Genomic DNA, 17363 nt, shown 5'->3' with positions numbered 1-17363 from the left:
TCAACCCAGTCCGTGTTATGAGATTTGATAGCTTGAATAATGGCATTTACAACTGATCCGGTGGCTCCTCCCCAGGTGACTACATCAATAAAACACTGAAAGCCACGGCAGCATTATTAAGATGAGACCTCTAAAAGAACTTTCAAGTCTCAGAAACCACTCAAAACCATTAGTAGATCACAAAAAAAATTCCTACATCAATTTTAAACTGGGAATATCAAATTAAAACACTTAACAATATTGAGAATGGCCCTCAAGGAGTCCATAGGGTAAACAGAGATTATTGTGCCCTATATTGAGTGTCACCCCCGTATACCTTTACTCGTGACAGGTGCACCCGAACTAGAATTCTAGTGACCTGGACCGCTGAAGGAGTTACCAGGAGAACCATGTGAGGTCCAGTCCAGGTTGGTTCAAAGGTTCGTTTTCTACAGGCTTTCACCAGTACCTGATCACCGGGCTGCACCTCACATGTGTCCTCTTCGCTGGCCTTTGGGTCTGGTTCAGTCTGGGGGTCCTGTGAGACACTGAGATAACAATTTGCAATATTCAGCAAGCTGGTCACCCACGACATACAACTCCCCCACTCCAATGCACAGATTTCCTGGCGTACTCATCGCCCGCCATGCCGTGTGCCACCAGCTGTCCATCTTGAGTACAAATGGCCCATCCTGTGTGTCGCTTTCCATCCACATAGAAGGAGGAAGAACCATCCACGTATAGGCAAGGGGCACCAGGTATTTCAGTTTCTTTTACCAATGGAAGGCCCATGGGCTCTTCCTCAAGGCAACAATGATGTGGGTGTCCCTCATCTGGGGTAGGCATGAGGGTGGCACGGTTTAACGATGATGCTCTTTGCAGATGTACCAAAGGTATTAGCAAGCTCGTTTCCCATCGAGTCCATCTTGCCACATGGACTGCTGAAGATTTCTTCCCTGATAAAATAGCAAGGACAGCATGAGGTACAACGATATTTACGTTCTGTGCACCAATAAGTGGTGTGGCCTGATTTAGGGCCATAGAAGCTCCTACCACCGCCTGAAGGCATGGTGGCATTGGTTGAGCGACAGCATCTAGTTTAGAAGAGTAGTATGCTACTGGGCGCTGTTTGTCCCCATGTTTTTGCGTTAACACTGCTGCCGTATGTCCCTCGCTGACATGCGTGTACAATGTAAAAGGCATTAATGGATTAGGAAGTCCCAACCCTGGGGCAGTGCTTAGCCTTTGTTTCAATGTGGTAAATGCTTGTTCACAGTCAAGTGTCCATTCAATTGCCTCATGTGGTCCACCAGCACCCTTCAGGAGATTATTAAGAGGCTGGATAATCCTTGAATAATTGGGGATTTGTGTTGGGCAGAAATTGAATAGCCCCAACACTTTCCTAACTCCCCTGACTGTAGTTGGTTGTGGGCATGCATTAATAGCCTCAGTGTGGTCAATAGTTAAACGCCTGTACCCTTTGGATATTAGATACCGCAGATACGATACTTCCTCCTTTGCAATATGAGCCTTTCTAGCATTACATTTTACCGCACTGTCTGCCAAGTGCTGCAGGATCACTTCTAAGTCTTTCATGTGCGTTTGGCCATCTGGTGAGGAGATAAGAAGATCATCAACATACCGTACAACACAAGAAGCCATGTCTGGCAGCTTTGCCAGCACATCAGCTAATGCTCTATGAAACAAAGTAGGTGAGTTATGAAAACCCTGGCCTAGGAGAGTAAAAGTATATTGCTTCTCTTTAACAGTAAATGCAAACCAAAATTGACGGTCAGCGTGCTTTTACCCTGGTGAAAACATCAAAAGCATGCAGGCCTCCCACTACCATCCACTCCTGCACCTTTTCCCAGAAGGGTAGGTTTGGGTTATTAAGCTGCAACGATGGCAATTCTTTTAACATGCTCCGCAAGTCAGATGGACTCATAGGAGTGTGCTCTAGGTGACTCACAGTAGCAGGGTCCCCTTCCCCTTGATTAGGATTAGGGACAGTGTGCACTCTCACCGGAGCCATAAAACCAGACTGACATCCCCACATTCCACATGTAGGGTCCAAAGGTGCTGAGGGACAAGATCTCTTTTCCTGCCAGGCTGTTTCTTTCTAGTTTTTTGCTTCTGTTTGCAGTTTTTCTACCTCTGTTTCTAACTCTCCTACCATTCCTTTTAGCATATCACACTTTCTAACCAGCTGTTCCTAATCAACAATTAAACACACACCAGCCATTTTTCCTTCTCTTTACTGTCTTTTAACCCCATACACCAACAGGCAACATAATATGGATGTTTACTTGGGTAATCATCATGTGTTGGATATCCTTGTTTCAATGCCTTGTCATACTGAGACAGGGCAGATCTTATACCCAGCAAGCTCACATCTACACTGAGGACATCGTCTTCCTTTGATAAATATTGTCTTTTATGCACAAAATCAGTGTTGCCCACCTGTAATGCGGGGTGGTCATCCTTCTTTCTTTCAGTCATACAGCCAAAATATCTCAGCAAGAAAACTAATAAACTTACTGCTACAATAGTTATAAAAGCACTAATTAAACACTCTCCATATTGTGGATCACTATATCCCTTCATCTTTCCCTTTTTTAACCTAAATAGCCTCCAAACTCAAAATCTTTAAATACAATTCTGTTTACAAACTAATAACAATTTCCAATTAGGAGATCTGGGCCAGCCAACACTTTAACTGGAGGGACTTATGGCTATACCTGCCCCTACACTAGGTGTTGGTCCTTATGGCCTCTTTGATTTCCCACTTCCACAACACTTAGTGTGGGGGCGAGTTAAGCTGTGAGTTCCTCTAAGTACAGTGTCTTAAGACTGCAACCAAAATGTTACAAAACTGCAACAAACCCCTTAAATCCCCCAACACCCAGATTCACTTACTACAAAAGGTCTGAGAGTCACCAGTCAGGTCAGGTCAGGTCAGGGACACACAACCAAATGAAAAATGAACAAAATCACCCTCTAATTTGATTGTAGGTCTTGATCCTGAAGGATATTTCTCACCCCGCTCGCTGCGCCAAGAAACTGTTGGGATTTTGCGGTTCCCACAGAGTCAGGTGCTGGGCAGAATCAAGGGTCTTCAATACTCAATTCAACAAGACTTTACTCAATGTGCACAAAGGGAGAGCCCCTGGTACTAAAATCAGCCAGAGCCCCTCGAGCAAGGAGCCCCTCCCCTTGCTGTTTTATAGCACAAGGCAGTTACATAACAGGTTATATAACACAAACTTCTAAACCAATCAGATTCAACCTTTCCAAACATGGCTTTGTTTGTCACATGCTTGTACTTCTCCACTCCACGTGTTGAGTTCACCCCCTTCCCCTTGGCCTTTTCTAGACTGTTCCTAGAGTGGTGAGCCACAGCAACACCATATAACACAGTCAGAGGCTGGAGATGGATGGCATGAGACAAATCACTTGATCATTGTCTTCGGTCCACCTCTTCTGGGGCACCTCTTGCTGGCCACTGTCGGCAGACAGGCTACTGGGCTAGATGGACTTTTGGTCTGACCCAGTACGGCCATTCTTATGCTCTTATGTTATGTTCTTATAAGTCTTTTTAGGACACTATGCAGTCACACCCTGCTGTCCCTATCTCTAAAGTGGAAGGTGTCGCTTCACTGACATCAACAGGAAAGAACACCCAAAACCACATTTCACACTTCAAACAAGTCCCTAGAAAAAAATCTGAGGGACAGGGGCAAGTTCCCCTCTCTTCTTTTGATGGCGACCACATTCTGAGCCGGTCGAGAAGTCGCTATCCCCTCTTGGGATCTCCCAAACAGCCAGGGTAACCTGAGGGCTGCAGGTCGGGAAGCAGACTGGGGGAACTGAAGGGACTGGACTGCTGCAGTGCAGCGTCCCTTACTTCTGTCCTCTTGGGGCTTTTCGGTTCCTTCTTTGTGACGCGCCTCTTCAGTAGAAAAGGGAGCATGGACTTAGCTCCCCTACACCAAGCCGCTGCGATGCCTCCTTTGTCTATCGATGTTCAAGGCCACAGCCCTCTGCGGGCTCATCCCCATCACTCACGTGAAAGCCTACGTCTGTTTGGGACCTAACTTAGCCCTAGCTTGGCCTTGCTCCTGTTGCATTCTGCACCAACACGTTCCATCCTCTCCGCATAGTAGTTTGCAATTCTGGAAAGGTGTTTTGTCAAAATACCACAGTGTGGCCATGTGAGCTTCAGGTGTTTTGGGGATTTATTTCAGCACCGCTGTCAGCAACTGTGTCTGTAACAGACAGACCCAAACAGTCTCCTGGGAGCAGAGAGTTAAAGAAACCCCTCTGACAGCCCAGATCGTGTTTCTCAGCCCCGCTACCCTCCACTCCACAAACCTCTCTTCCATGGAACCCTCCTGCAAGTCTCCATGCAGTCACTACATCCGACCAGCTTCCTCCCCAGGGCCAATCCATGGGCCCCTCCCCACCAGATACCTGCACCCTGTCTGCCTCCAGAGCCCAGCTGTGGGGTTCCCGAATCCTCTCCCTTCATCCATGGAAGGGCCCAGGGATTCAGAGGGAGAAAAAGCCGGACGGCCAGTCCCAGGCTTGCCCTCTCCTTCCCTCAGGGCGTGCGGGGAACTGCAGCTGCCAGGAGCCCTCTGGCTCTCTCCCTCCTTCACCCTCTCCTGGCCAGGGACTTCCCTCTGCAAGCTGGGCTCTGCCCTGTGTAGTGACATTGCTGCAGCCCATTTCTGAGCATGGCGGGGAAATTCTGTGACCACAACTTTAATTTCTGCAAAAAGGACAGGCGGGGGTGGGAATGGATTTCACCCAAGGGGCACCACCTGTATTCCCCTCCCCCTCCCCCGAGTGGGGTTAGGGACGTAAGCCATGGAGTACGGGGGAACAGAAAGTCAGCAGGAGCCAGAGGAGCCAGTAGCATCAATTCCACAGAGAAACCAGCTCTGCTGAAGCTGTGAACGGAAGCGGGGAGGTCAGATGGGAAGGTGGATTGTGGGGCATGGGAGGTGGGGAGCCAGGCTGCTAGGGAAGAGGCAGGAGATGAAGAAGAGCAGGCGAGGTGAGTGCTGGGACTGGAAGGAAAGCAGGGATCCCGTGGAACACAGGGATGGGCATGGGCTAGGAGAGGAAGGGAGGCAAATGTGGGGTTGGCTTCTTTTGCTGGGGCTACAGCCTGGGGCTTGTTTGGCCTGGGCCTACGGCAGCATCCCAGCCTGTACTCTGAGGCTGTGTCCGCACTGGGGAGGTTTGGAGACAAAAATGCTGTTGACGTGCAAATGTCGCCAGCGGTGAAAACCGATCAAACCAGTTTTTCTTCCTCCCAAGGTCGACATTTTGTGGCCAGATTGCTAGTGCCCCTGCACAGTGAACCCCTCCGCTCCAGCCCCACCCTAGAGTAGCACTTCAAATAAAGCTGGGACATTTTTGTTTCATTTTCAAAACAATACAAATGAATTGTGTTAAGGACACAAGTGTTGGGATTTTGCGGTTCCCAGAGTCAAGTGCTGGGCAGAATTAAGGGTCTTCAATACTTCAATTCAATTCAATTCAATTCAACAAGACTTTATTCAATGTGCACAAAGGGAGAGCCCCTGGTACTAAAATCAGCCAGAGCTCCTCCCCTTGCTATTTTATAGCACATGGCAGTTACATAACAGGTTATATAACAAACTTCTAAACCAATCAGATTCAACCTTTCCATACATGGCATTTTGTCACATGCTTGTTCTTCTCCACTCCACGTGTTGAGTTCACCCCCTTCCTCTTGGCCTTTTCTAGACTGTTCCTGCGGTGGTGAGACACAGCATGCTTCTTTATGCATATCTACTTTCCAAACCACATTGTGTTTAAAATGAACACATGCATACCCCTCAGCTCCCCCATTTGGTTTTGGGGCTAAAAACAATTCTTAGAGTCCACTAACACCACTTCCTTGTATTTATTAGGAGCTATAATTGACCTTATCAACACTTAATTAACTGCAGTTTTGGTAACAGAATTAAACAATACATTCAACCTTTAATACATAATGATATCTACACTAAAAGTAATAATAAGTCCCCACAGCCATTGCGAAAACACCACTGAAATCCATCCCCTGGGAATCTCTGTTCCCACAATAGCAAACTCTTCTATCCACTGAATCACTGTAATTGCCTTACCACTTCTTTCATAATATCTTCCACTATAGGAAGAACGAGATGTTCAAGCCAGGCTTACCTTCCAAAGCTAAAGACCCAAATCCACACCAGGTAGTGGCGTCTTTCCTCACTGTTATAACACCCATTAAATTAAACATTACATGAACCATTAAGTCAGGTCCCAACATTTGAGATAGGGCTTGTCCCGACTCCATGTTTCTTATATGCAAAACCCATCCTCCCAGGATGGAACATTGGGCCCATGGGAAAGCTATATAGTTATCTCCAGCCATTATTACATACTCAGCTACACAGGTGTCTAGGACATGAGAATGGGAGTGGGTGGAAGGGCTGAGCCTCCAATCCAGGAGACCAACCCACAGGAATTAACACCTCTCCAAAGATGGAATGATCATTCCAAAATGCCCGTTATCAATAGAGACCATTCCCCTGCCATCATCCAAGGTGAAGACATTCAGTCTTTGAGAACTGCGGCTCTCACCCAACAGGGCACCTGTGACACAAGCAAGTCTCCTATCTATCAGGGCTGCAACTTTCATGTTGAACACCATGCCAGTATGATAACACCAATCTAGACATTTTAGTAGTTTTTAATAGATGGCCGAGTACAACAGTGAGGACCTAACCAACTACGTTGCTGAGTTAAGGTGATATCTAATTTGATTAGACATGAGCCCTATTCTCACCACAATAAACTGTCATCCCTGCTACTAACAAATTTTCAACTCAGTCCCTGTTACGAGATTTGATAGCTTGAACGAGAAGGCCTCATGGTCAGCCTGCAAAGGTCCGAGCTGGAGTTGGGACCCTGGGGCGGCGACATCAAAAACACCGGGAAGGAGACGACGCTGGGAACTGAGCTGACGGCAGCCCAAAAGGACGAGATGAGGAACCTGCTACAAGAGTTCGCGGGGCTATCATCAGCCCAGCCGGGGAGAACGACGGTGGGGTACCACCATATCCAGACTCCACCCGGCCAGAAGGTGCGAGAACCCTTCGGTCCTTTACCCCGAAAGATGTGGGGACCGGTTCAAGATGAGGTAAATAAGATGCTGAGGATGGGGGTCATGCAGGAATCCAGAAGCAGCTGGCGGAGCCCCATAGTGCTCGTCCCCAAGCGGGACGGGACCTTACGGTTCTGCATTGATTTCAGAAAGGTTAATGCCATCTCACGCATTGACGCCTATCCGATGCCCCGGGTAGAAGAACTGCTGGAGAGGCTAGGGCGGGTGCAGTTTCTGTCAACATTGGACCTGACGAAGGGGTATTGGCAGATCCCACTTAGACCAGCGTCGCAGGCGAAAACTGCCTTTGCCATCCCGTCCGGGCTATACCACTTCTGCATGATGCCCTTCGGATTGAATGGGGCGGCGGCCACCTTCCAGAGGGTAATGGACAGGGTGCTGAGAGACCACCAGGCATACGCTGCCGCCTACATTGATGATATTATCATATACAGCGCGTCCTGGGAGGAACATCTAGCACACGTCCAGACCATTCTTCAGGCACTAGAGGAATCCTGGTTAACGGCCAGCCCTAGCAAGTGTGTGTTTGGCCAGTCAGAGGTGATGTACCTGGGGTATGTGGTAGGAAGGGGGTGCCTGAGGCCCCAGGTAACCAAGGTGGAGGCGGTGCAAAAGTTCCAGGCCCCGTCTACAAAAAAGCAGGTGAGGCAGTTTCTGGGCCTGGCCGGGTACTACCGTTGGTTCATACCGCAGTTTGCCATGGTGGCGGGCCTAACGAGGAAGGGCGGCCCAGAAAGAGTGAAGTGGACACCACGATGCAAAGAAGCCTTTCAGCAGCTAAAGGAGAGACTTACTACGGCGCCGGTGTTGGCACAACCAGACTTCACTAAGCCTTTTATCGTACAGATGGATGCATCAAACACCGGGAATGGGGCAATCTTAGCCCAGGAGCACGAAGGGAGCGATAGGCCTATCTTATGCCTTAGCCGCAAACTATTGCCAAGAGAGCAACGCTACTCCCCAATAGAGAAGGAAGGCTTGGCCATTATGTGGGCGGTAGAATCGTTGAGATACTACCTATTAGGAAACCCGTTCCTGCTAGTGACAGACCATGCACCGCTAACATGGATGCATAATATCAAAGAGGCTAATCCTCGGATAATGAGATGGTATTTGTTTTTACAGCACTATTCATTTAAAATAGTACATCGGGCAGGACGAGAACATACAAACGTGGACTTCTTATTGAGGTCTGCTGAGAGGGAGGAGGCAAGGGAGGAGGTGCAAGAGACTCTGGGGGAGAGGTGTGATGGGGGACTCACCCCCGCACTGGCGGACGCGGAATCCGCAGCCCCGCGCCCCACGCGGAATGTCAGCTGGCACCAGGAAGCCGGCGCCGCGCAGCAGGGCAGCCAGCAGGGTCGGGGGAAGCCGGCACGGCTGGCACGCATGCGCACTTCAGCCCAGAGGCTAATGGGCGGGTTTTAGGACCCGGGAAGCCGGGGGTGGCCCCAGGAAGGGCGGGGGCCGGAGGAACACCAGGCGGGAAGTTTAAAAGAGGGGAGAGAGAGGCACGACGGGGGGAGGCGAGCAGAGAGCAGGGGAGATTCTGCTCTCAGCCTCCTCCACAGGACCAACCGAGGGACCAGCTGGGGACATGGCCAGGAGAGGACGCGGAGGGAAGGCGACTGACGCGGGCGGCCGGTGCGGCAAAGAGGGAGCCGATGGGGAGTACCGTGGTAGTGGCGTCAACTGACCAGCCGGTGATCCGGAGCAGCAGCTCAGCGGACTGGGTGCAAAAGGAAGCCTCCGATGGGATCAGCGGGGATGCGAGGGAAGGATTGTTGGGAGTGGACCGTGGGAACGGCGAAATAGAAGCTGGGGGCCGGGAAGGCTCGGGGTAGTGACCCACGAATTGGAGGGTACCCCAGAACCCCTAGGAGGCCACCCAGTTACAGGCAGAATCAAGGTCTTCAATACTTCAATTCAATTCAATTCAACAAGACTTTACTCAATGTGCACAAAGGGAGAGCCCCTGGTACTAAAATCAGCCAGAGCCCCTCGAGCAAGGAGCCCCTCCCCTTGCTGTTTTATAGCACAAGGCAGTTACATAACAGGTTATATAACACAAACTTCTAAACCAATCAGATTCAACCTTTCCATACATGGCTTTGTTTGTCGCATGCTTGTTCTTCTCCACTCCACGTGTTGAGTTCACCCCCTTCCCCTTGGCCTTTTCTAGACTGTTCCTAGAGTGGTGAGCCACAGCAACACCATATAACAACACAGTCAGAGGCTGGAGATGGATGGCATGAGACAAATCACTTGATCATTGTCTTCGGTCCACCTCTTCTGGGGCACCTCTTGCTGGCCACTGTCGGCAGACAGGCTACTGGGCTAGATGGACTTTTGGTCTGACCCAGTACGGCCATTCTTATGCTCTTATGTTATGTTCTTATAAGTCTTTTTAGGACACTATGCAGTCACACCCTGCTGTCCCTATCTCTAAAGTGGAAGGTGTCGCTTCACTGACATCAACAGGAAAGAACACCCAAAACCATGTTTCACACTTCAAACAAGTCCCTAGAAAATAATCAGAGGGACAGGGGCAAGTTCCCCTCTCTTCCTTTGATGGTGACCGCATTCTGAGCCGATCGAGAGGTCTCTGTCCCCTCTTGGAATCTCCCAAACAGCCAGGGTAAACTGAGGGCTGCAGGTCGGGGAGCAGACTGGGGGAACTGAAGGGACTGGACTGCTGCAGTGCAGCGTCCCTTACTTCTGCCTGTCGGGGCTTTTCGGTTCCTTCTTTGTGACGCACCTCTTCAGTTTAAAAGGGAGTATGGACTTAGCTCCCCTACACTAACCCACTGTGATGCCTCCTTTCTCTATCGATGTTCAAGACCACAGCCCTGTGCGGGCATTAGCTCATCCCTATCACCCAGGTGAAAGGTCCCAACAGACGTACGCTAACTTAGCCCTAGCTCGGCCTTGCTCCTGGGGCTTTCTGCACCAACACGTTCTGTCCTCTGCGCACACGAGTTCAGAATGCTGCAAAGGTGTTTGTCAAAATACCACGGCGTGGCCATGTGAGCTTCAGGCATTTTGGGGATTTATTTCAGCACTGCTGTCAGCAACTGTGTCTGTAACAGACAGACCCAAACATTCGCCTGGGAGCAGAGAGTTAAAGAAACCCCTCTGACAGCCCAGATCGTGTTTCTCAGCCCCGCTACCCTCCACTCCACAAACCTCTCTCCATGGAACCCTCCTGCAAGTCTCCATGCAGTCACTACATCTGACCAGCCTCCTCCCCAGGGCCAATCCATGGGCCCCGTCCTGCCAGATACCCGCAACCCATTTGCCCCCATAGCCTAGTTGTGGGGTACCTGAATCCTCTCCCTTCATCCCTGGAAGAGATGAGGGGAGGCTCCACTCCTCCCCCATCTAACTCACCTGGGCAGTGCTGTTAGGTGGAGTAACTTCTGGTAACAAGAAGACAGCGTATGCTTGTCTGTATGTGAGAGTGCATGAGTGTAATGTATCCTATGCATATGATAAGTATTGATTAATCTATGTATGTTCAATAAATGTGGCGTGTTTCCTTATCCCCTCTGAAAAAGATCCCGAGTACTTCTTTTAAGCACAATGTGACATGTTTAGGGTATGTCTACACTACAAAGTTAGTTCGAACTAACGGAAGTTAGTTCGAACTAACTTTCATAGGCGCTACACTAGCGCTCCGTTAGTTTGAACTTAATTTGAACTAATGGAGCGCTTAGTTTGAACTAGGTAAACCTCATTTTACGAGGATTAAGCCTAGTTCGAACTTACTAGTTCGAATTAAGGGGTGTGTAGCCCCTTAATTCGAACTAGTGGGAGGCTAGCCCTTCCCAGGTTCCCCCTGGTGGCCTCTCTGGGCACAACCAGGAAAACTCTTCTCCTCTCCCCCAGCCCCGGGCCCTTAAAGGGGTAGACTCTGGCCAGACGGAACTGGAGTCAGACAGCCCTGCCAGCAGTCTCTGCCCCTGAGCCAGTGGCCCCACAATGAGCCAGGTAGCCAGTGGCAGTGAGCCATCCCCTACCCAGTCCCCGAGCACCCAGGGGCCAGCCAGGGGCCGTAGACGGTGCGCGGCCTCCTGGTCTAGTGCGGAGGTCATGGACCTCATTGAGGTTTGGGGGCAGGCCCCCAATGTCCATGATCTCCACACTAGGAGGAGAAACGCGGCCGTCTACGGCCGCATAGCAGCCGCCATGGCCAGCAGGGGACACAGGCGCACGCAAGAGCGGGTGCGAATTAAGTTGAAGCAGCTGCGGCAGGGGTACTCCAGGGCCACAAGGGGCGGCGCCACTGCAGGGGCTGCCACCTGCCCCTACTTCGCTGCCCTCCACCAACTCTTGGGGGGCAGGGCGGTCCGTGCCAGCCCGGGGGACAGCGAGCCGGGACCAGAGGGCCCTAACCTGGGCGCACCGGAGGGGCCACCGCCAGCTGTTCCAGCAGTGTCGTCCAGGGAGACCGTACCGGGTAAGTAGTTTGAATTAAGTAGTTCGGGGGGGGAGGTGGGAGGGAGACCAGAGACCGCGCGCGAGGGCCATGCCTCCCACGGATCACGCAGACACCTGTGCACGTGCGAGCATGTGCCATGCCACCCTTGGGCAGGTGGCTCCAGCTGCGTGACACCCAGGGGCCATTGCCCAATAGGCACATGCTTGTGCAAAGAGACATGACATGCTCCCGACCCCGGGGCAGGACCCAGCAGGATGCTTTCCTTTCACATGTCCTGTCAGGGGGTACGCCCCTGACGGGGGCTGCTGAACCCCTTATACTGACCCGCGTCTCATTCCGGGCCCATACCGCACCCCAAAGTCCCCAAAAGTCCAGGCCCCTCTATCCGGGGATAAACGGCTTCAATGTCCCAACACAAAGTCCAGGCCCCTCTATCAGGGGATATACAGTATCACTGTCCCCACACAAAGTCCAGGCCCCTCTGTCAGGGGATATACGGTATTAATGCCCCAACACAAAGTCCAGGCCCCTCTGTCAGGAGATATACGGTATCAAGGCCTAGTCCCTCTGAGGAGCCTCTTCCGGCCCCAGGCCTGGTTATCCAGGGGGGGCCTGCGTGGAAGGGGGACCCGGGCCCTCCCTCTCCACCGGGTCCCAGCCCAGGGCCCTTTTAGGCAGGGTCTGTGGCTCCTGCCGGCTCGGCGGGGAATCCGGCCGATACACGCCGAGCCAAACTTTGTATCCCCTGCCCTGGGCTGCTTCCTACCACGCCCTGGTTCCCCGGGGGCCCCCTGGCCTCCGAGGCAGGACCTGCTGGGGCTGTGGGCAGGTTCCGGTCTCCTGGAGTCGGGGTCTGCTTCTTTGGTGTCTGGGTCCAGCACTGGCAGCGGCTCTAGTCCCGGCGGCGGCCCACACACTGGCCTGGCTTGGTCTCCTCCTTCCCCCAGCTGTCCTCCTGCCTGCTGGGCTCCCTCTGCCTTTATACCTGGCCTCTGCTGGGAGCATGCCCAGCAGGGCCGGAAGGGCGGGGCCCTCTCAGCCAGCTGGGCCTGGGCTACTCCCAGCCCTGCAGTGCGGGGCCTGTTCGCCCCGTCACACGCCTTCCCCCTTAAGGGGTTGGTTATGGTCTGATTTGATTTGGTTTCCTCTTCCTCTACCCGGGAAAAAAAATCTGCGTTCAGGTGCGTCCTACCTGGACGGTGAGCCACTTCGAAGTCGTAAGGCTGCAGCGACAAGTACCACCGCATTATCCGGGGGTTGGTGTCTTTCATGCTGTGCAGCCATCGTAACGGGGCGTGGTCCGTTATCAGTTGGAAGTGGCCGCCCAATAGGTAGTACCGGAGGGCGTCTACGGCCCATTTCACGGCCAGCGCTTCCTTTTCGATCGTGGAGTACTTCTGCTCCCTTGGGAAAAGTTTCCGGCTCATATATAGTACCGGGTGTTCTTCCCCCTCTATTTCTTGGGCTAGTACGGCCCCTAGTCCTCTCTCGGAGGCGTCAGTTTGAAGGATAAAGCTTTTCGCAAAGTCTGGGGGGAACAACACGGGTGCTCCTGTTAACCTCTCTTTCAGAGTTTGGAAAGCTTGCTCGCACTCCTGTGACCACTGTACCTTTGTTGGCATGGAATTCCTTGTTAGATCTGATAGTGGTGCCGCCAGAGCCGAAAAGTCTGGCACGAACCGACGATAATAGCCCGCCAGCCCCAGGAATTGACGAATCTGTCGCTTTGTTGTTGGTCTTTTCCACTCCTGGAGGGCTTGTACCTTGTCAATCAAGGGTCTTAACGTCCCTCTCCCCACGGTGTACCCCAGGTAGGTCACCTCTCTCCGCCCCAAGTGGCACTTTCCTGGATTTGCTGTGAGGTTTGCCTCCGCCAGGGTCTTTAGTACCGCTTCCAGGTGTTGTAGGTGCTCCTGCCACGTGTGGCTGTAGACCACTATATCGTCTATGTAGGCTGTGGCGTACAGCTGGTGGGGCGTACAACTGGCGTACAACAGTTGGTCCACTAGGCGCTGGAAGGTGGCGGCTGCTCCGTGCAGGCCGAAGGGCATAGTAACAAATTGGTATAGCCCAAAGGGGGTTGGAAACGCAGTCTTCTCTTTGGAAGCCGGGGTCAATGGGATCTGCCAGTACCCTTTAGTTAAGTCCAGCGTGGAGAGGTACCGAGCTTTCCCCAGCCTCTCCAGTAACTCGTCCACGCGTGGCATGGGGTAAGCGTCAAACCGCGACACAGCGTTGACCTTCCTAAAGTCAATACAAAAACGCAGAGATCCGTCTGGTTTTGGGACCAGCACTATGGGGCTGCGCCACTCGCTACGTGACTCCTCGATGACCCCCATCTCCAGCATTGCCTGGAGTTCCTTCTGCACCGGATCCCACATTTTCCTAGGTAGTGGTCGTAGCGGGTTCCGAACCTTCTGGCCGGGTATGGTGCTTATGTGATGGCTCATCATGTTCGTGCGACCTGGCTGGCTGGATAGGACATGGGTGTACTTTTGGACTAACCCGAACAGTTCCTCTTTTTGGGCTGGGGTCAGTTCCTCTCCCATGGTGACAGGCTGTTCCGTGCCTAGCTCCGCAGCCACTGGTCCCAGGTCATCCTTCGGGGGGCAGGGATCAATCAAGAGTCCTTCCTGCGGTCTCCATTTTTTTAGCAAGTTCACGTGGTAAACCTGCAGGCCTTTCTTCCTCCCCGCCAGTCTCACCTCATAATCTACGGGCCCCACTTTGCGCACCACTTCGAAGGGGCCTTGCCATTTGGCGAGTAACTTTGACTCGTGGGATGGTAACAGCAGGAGCACCCTCTCCCCGGGCTCAAACGTCCGCAGTTTTGTCCCTCGGTTGTAGTACCGAGCTTGGGTCTCCTGCGCCTGCAAAAGATTGGTTCGTGCAAACTCTCCTAATCTCTGGAGTCGTTCCCTGAGCTGTAACACGTAGGGGACGGTGCCCAACACTCGGGATTCTTGCGCCTCCCAATCTTCCTTCAGGAGGTCGAGTATTCCCCGGGGTTGCCGCCCATAAAGGAGCTCAAAGGGCGAGAAGCCTGTTGAGGCTTGCGGCACTTCCCGTATGGCGAAGAGTAAGGCCGGGAGAACTTTGTCCCAGCCTCGGGGGTCTTCCTCCACAAACTTACGGAGCATTGACTTCAATGTCTGATTGAATCGCTCCACCAAGCCATCAGTTTGTGGGTGATACACCGTTGTTCGCAGGGCTCGGATATTTAACAGGCGGCATAGCTCTGCCATTAATTTCGAGGTTACATTTGTGCCCTGGTCCGTCAATACCTCTTTAGGTATCCCTACTCTGGAAAACACCTTAATAAGTTCTGCCGCTATGGTAGCGGCCGTTGTATTTCTCAGTGGCACAGCCTCGGGGTACCGGGTCGCATAATCCACTATTACCAAGATGTACTGGCACCCTGAGCTAGCTTTCTCGAGAGGCCCCACCAGGTCCAACCCAATGCGTTCAAAGGGGGTGCCTACCACCGGCAGGGACACCAGGGGGGCTTTAGGGACCCCCTTCGGGTTGGTGTGCTGACACTCGGGGCAGGACTCACAGAACTCGCGCACCTCCCGATGGATCCCCGGCCAGAAAAACCTCCGGGCCACTCGCTGTAGTGTCTTCTCCCGACCCAGATGTCCGGCCCAAGGATTCGCATGACCCAGCTGCAACACCCCCTTTCTATACTTGGTGGGGACTAGGAGCTGCGCCAGTTCCTCCTCGGTCTGCGGCTCCCGGACCACCCGGTAGAGCCGATCGTTGTGTACCTCAAACCTGGGGCCCTGCTGCCTCGGCGTGGTCCCCGGTTCCTCGTCCCGCGTCTCCTGGACCTGCTCCCAGGCGCGGCTGAGTGTCGGGTCCTCCCGCTGGTCCCGTAAAAAATCATTGCTACCTCCCAGCCACGCCGTCTCCTCCTCCTCTGCAGGCCGCCGTGGGGTTCTCGCCGGACCTGGCGTCCCTGCTTCCTCTACTGGTGCTCTGTAGGGCTCCGGGTTATCCCCCTGAGCTGCTATCGGCCCCGCCCGGGGCCTCCTTCCCCTTGCTGGTGGGTCCTCCTGGGCCCAGGCTCGGATTATCCTGCGGAGACCAGGCCAATCTCGCCCCAATATCACTGGGTATGCTAATCGGGGGGCCAACCCCACTCTGCAAATCTGTTCCCCACAGTCATCGGTTATTCGTACCCAGGCAGTCGGGTATGATCTTATGTCCCCATGTACACACTGCAGCAGGATGGGACCCCCAGCAGGCTCGGGATCCGCCACCAGGCTCGCCTGAACCAACGTCTGGCTACACCCCGAGTCTATTAGGGCCTTGACCTGGGTCCCTTCCACCAGTACCTCTGCCACGACCTTAGCCGGCCCACTTCCCCGAGCCCGGCATCCCTCGGTCAGTACCTGGGTATATCCACAGTCCGCTATTGCCTCCGACCGCGCTGTCCCATCTCGGGGGGCTAGGCGCTCCTCGCTCAGCCGTTGTAGCAGCTGCTGCTGGCGCTCCATTTCTTCGGCAGCCCATTTCTGCAGCATCTCGCTCAGCTGTCGCAGCTGCTCCCGGTGTCTCTCTGTCAGTACTTCCAGCAATTTTGCGGGCTCCATCCCGCTATCGTTAAGACCCTGTCTTGGTTTACTAGGCAATCAGTTATCCCCTCAGTTCACGGGTGATCAACACCCACATTCTCCACCAGGTTGTCAGGGGGTACGCCCCTGACGGGGGCTGCTGAACCCCTTATACTGACCCGCGTCTCATTCCGGGCCCATACCGCACCCCAAAGTCCCCAAAAGTCCAGGCCCCTCTATCCGGGGATAAACGGCTTCAATGTCCCAACACAAAGTCCAGGCCCCTCTATCAGGGGATATACAGTATCACTGTCCCCACACAAAGTCCAGGCCCCTCTGTCAGGGGATATACGGTATTAATGCCCCAACACAAAGTCCAGGCCCCTCTGTCAGGAGATATACGGTATCAAGGCCTAGTCCCTCTGAGGAGCCTCTTCCGGCCCCAGGCCTGGTTATCCAGGGGGGGCCTGCGTGGTAGGGGGACCCGGGCCCTCCCTCTCCACCGGGTCCCAGCCCAGGGCCCTTTTAGGCAGGGTCTGTGGCTCCTGCCGGCTCGGCGGGGAATCCGGCCGATACACGCCGAGCCAAACTTTGTATCCCCTGCCCTGGGCTGCTTCCTACCACGCCCTGGTTCCCCGGGGGCCCCCTGGCCTCCGAGGCAGGACCTGCTGGGGCTGTGGGCAGGTTCCGGTCTCCTGGAGTCGGGGTCTGCTTCTTTGGTGTCTGGGTCCAGCACTGGCAGCGGCTCTAGTCCCGGCGGCGGCCCACACACTGGCCTGGCTTGGTCTCCTCCTTCCCCCAGCTGTCCTCCTGCCTGCTGGGCTCCCTCTGCCTTTATACCTGGCCTCTGCTGGGAGCATGCCCAGCAGGGCCGGAAGGGCGGGGCCCTCTCAGCCAGCTGGGCCTGGGCTACTCCCAGCCCTGCAGTGCGGGGCCTGTTCGCCCCGTCACATGTCCCCTCTACACGGAGGCAGGGGACATCTCCCCCTCCCCCCCGCCACCCCGGCCACACTATACATGGCACAGGGACATGGGTGCGGTCTTGGGGCAGCTCCCAGTCCCGGGGAGAGCCAGACATCCTGACCATGGCCTCTGTACAAGCACAGCGGCTGTGACGGTGCAGGACATGGTCACCCTCACGTTGCGGAGTGGGGGAGGGGGCTGGGCATCATCCTCTGCGTCCCCAGGGAGAACTGACCAC

This window comes from Pelodiscus sinensis, chromosome 10 (genome assembly GCF_052426305.1).
Source record: "Pelodiscus sinensis isolate ZL-2025 chromosome 10, ASM5242630v1, whole genome shotgun sequence".
Taxonomy (NCBI): domain Eukaryota; kingdom Metazoa; phylum Chordata; order Testudines; family Trionychidae; genus Pelodiscus; species Pelodiscus sinensis.
The sequence above is the reverse complement of the archived record's forward strand: the minus strand, read 5'-3'. Positions refer to the sequence as shown.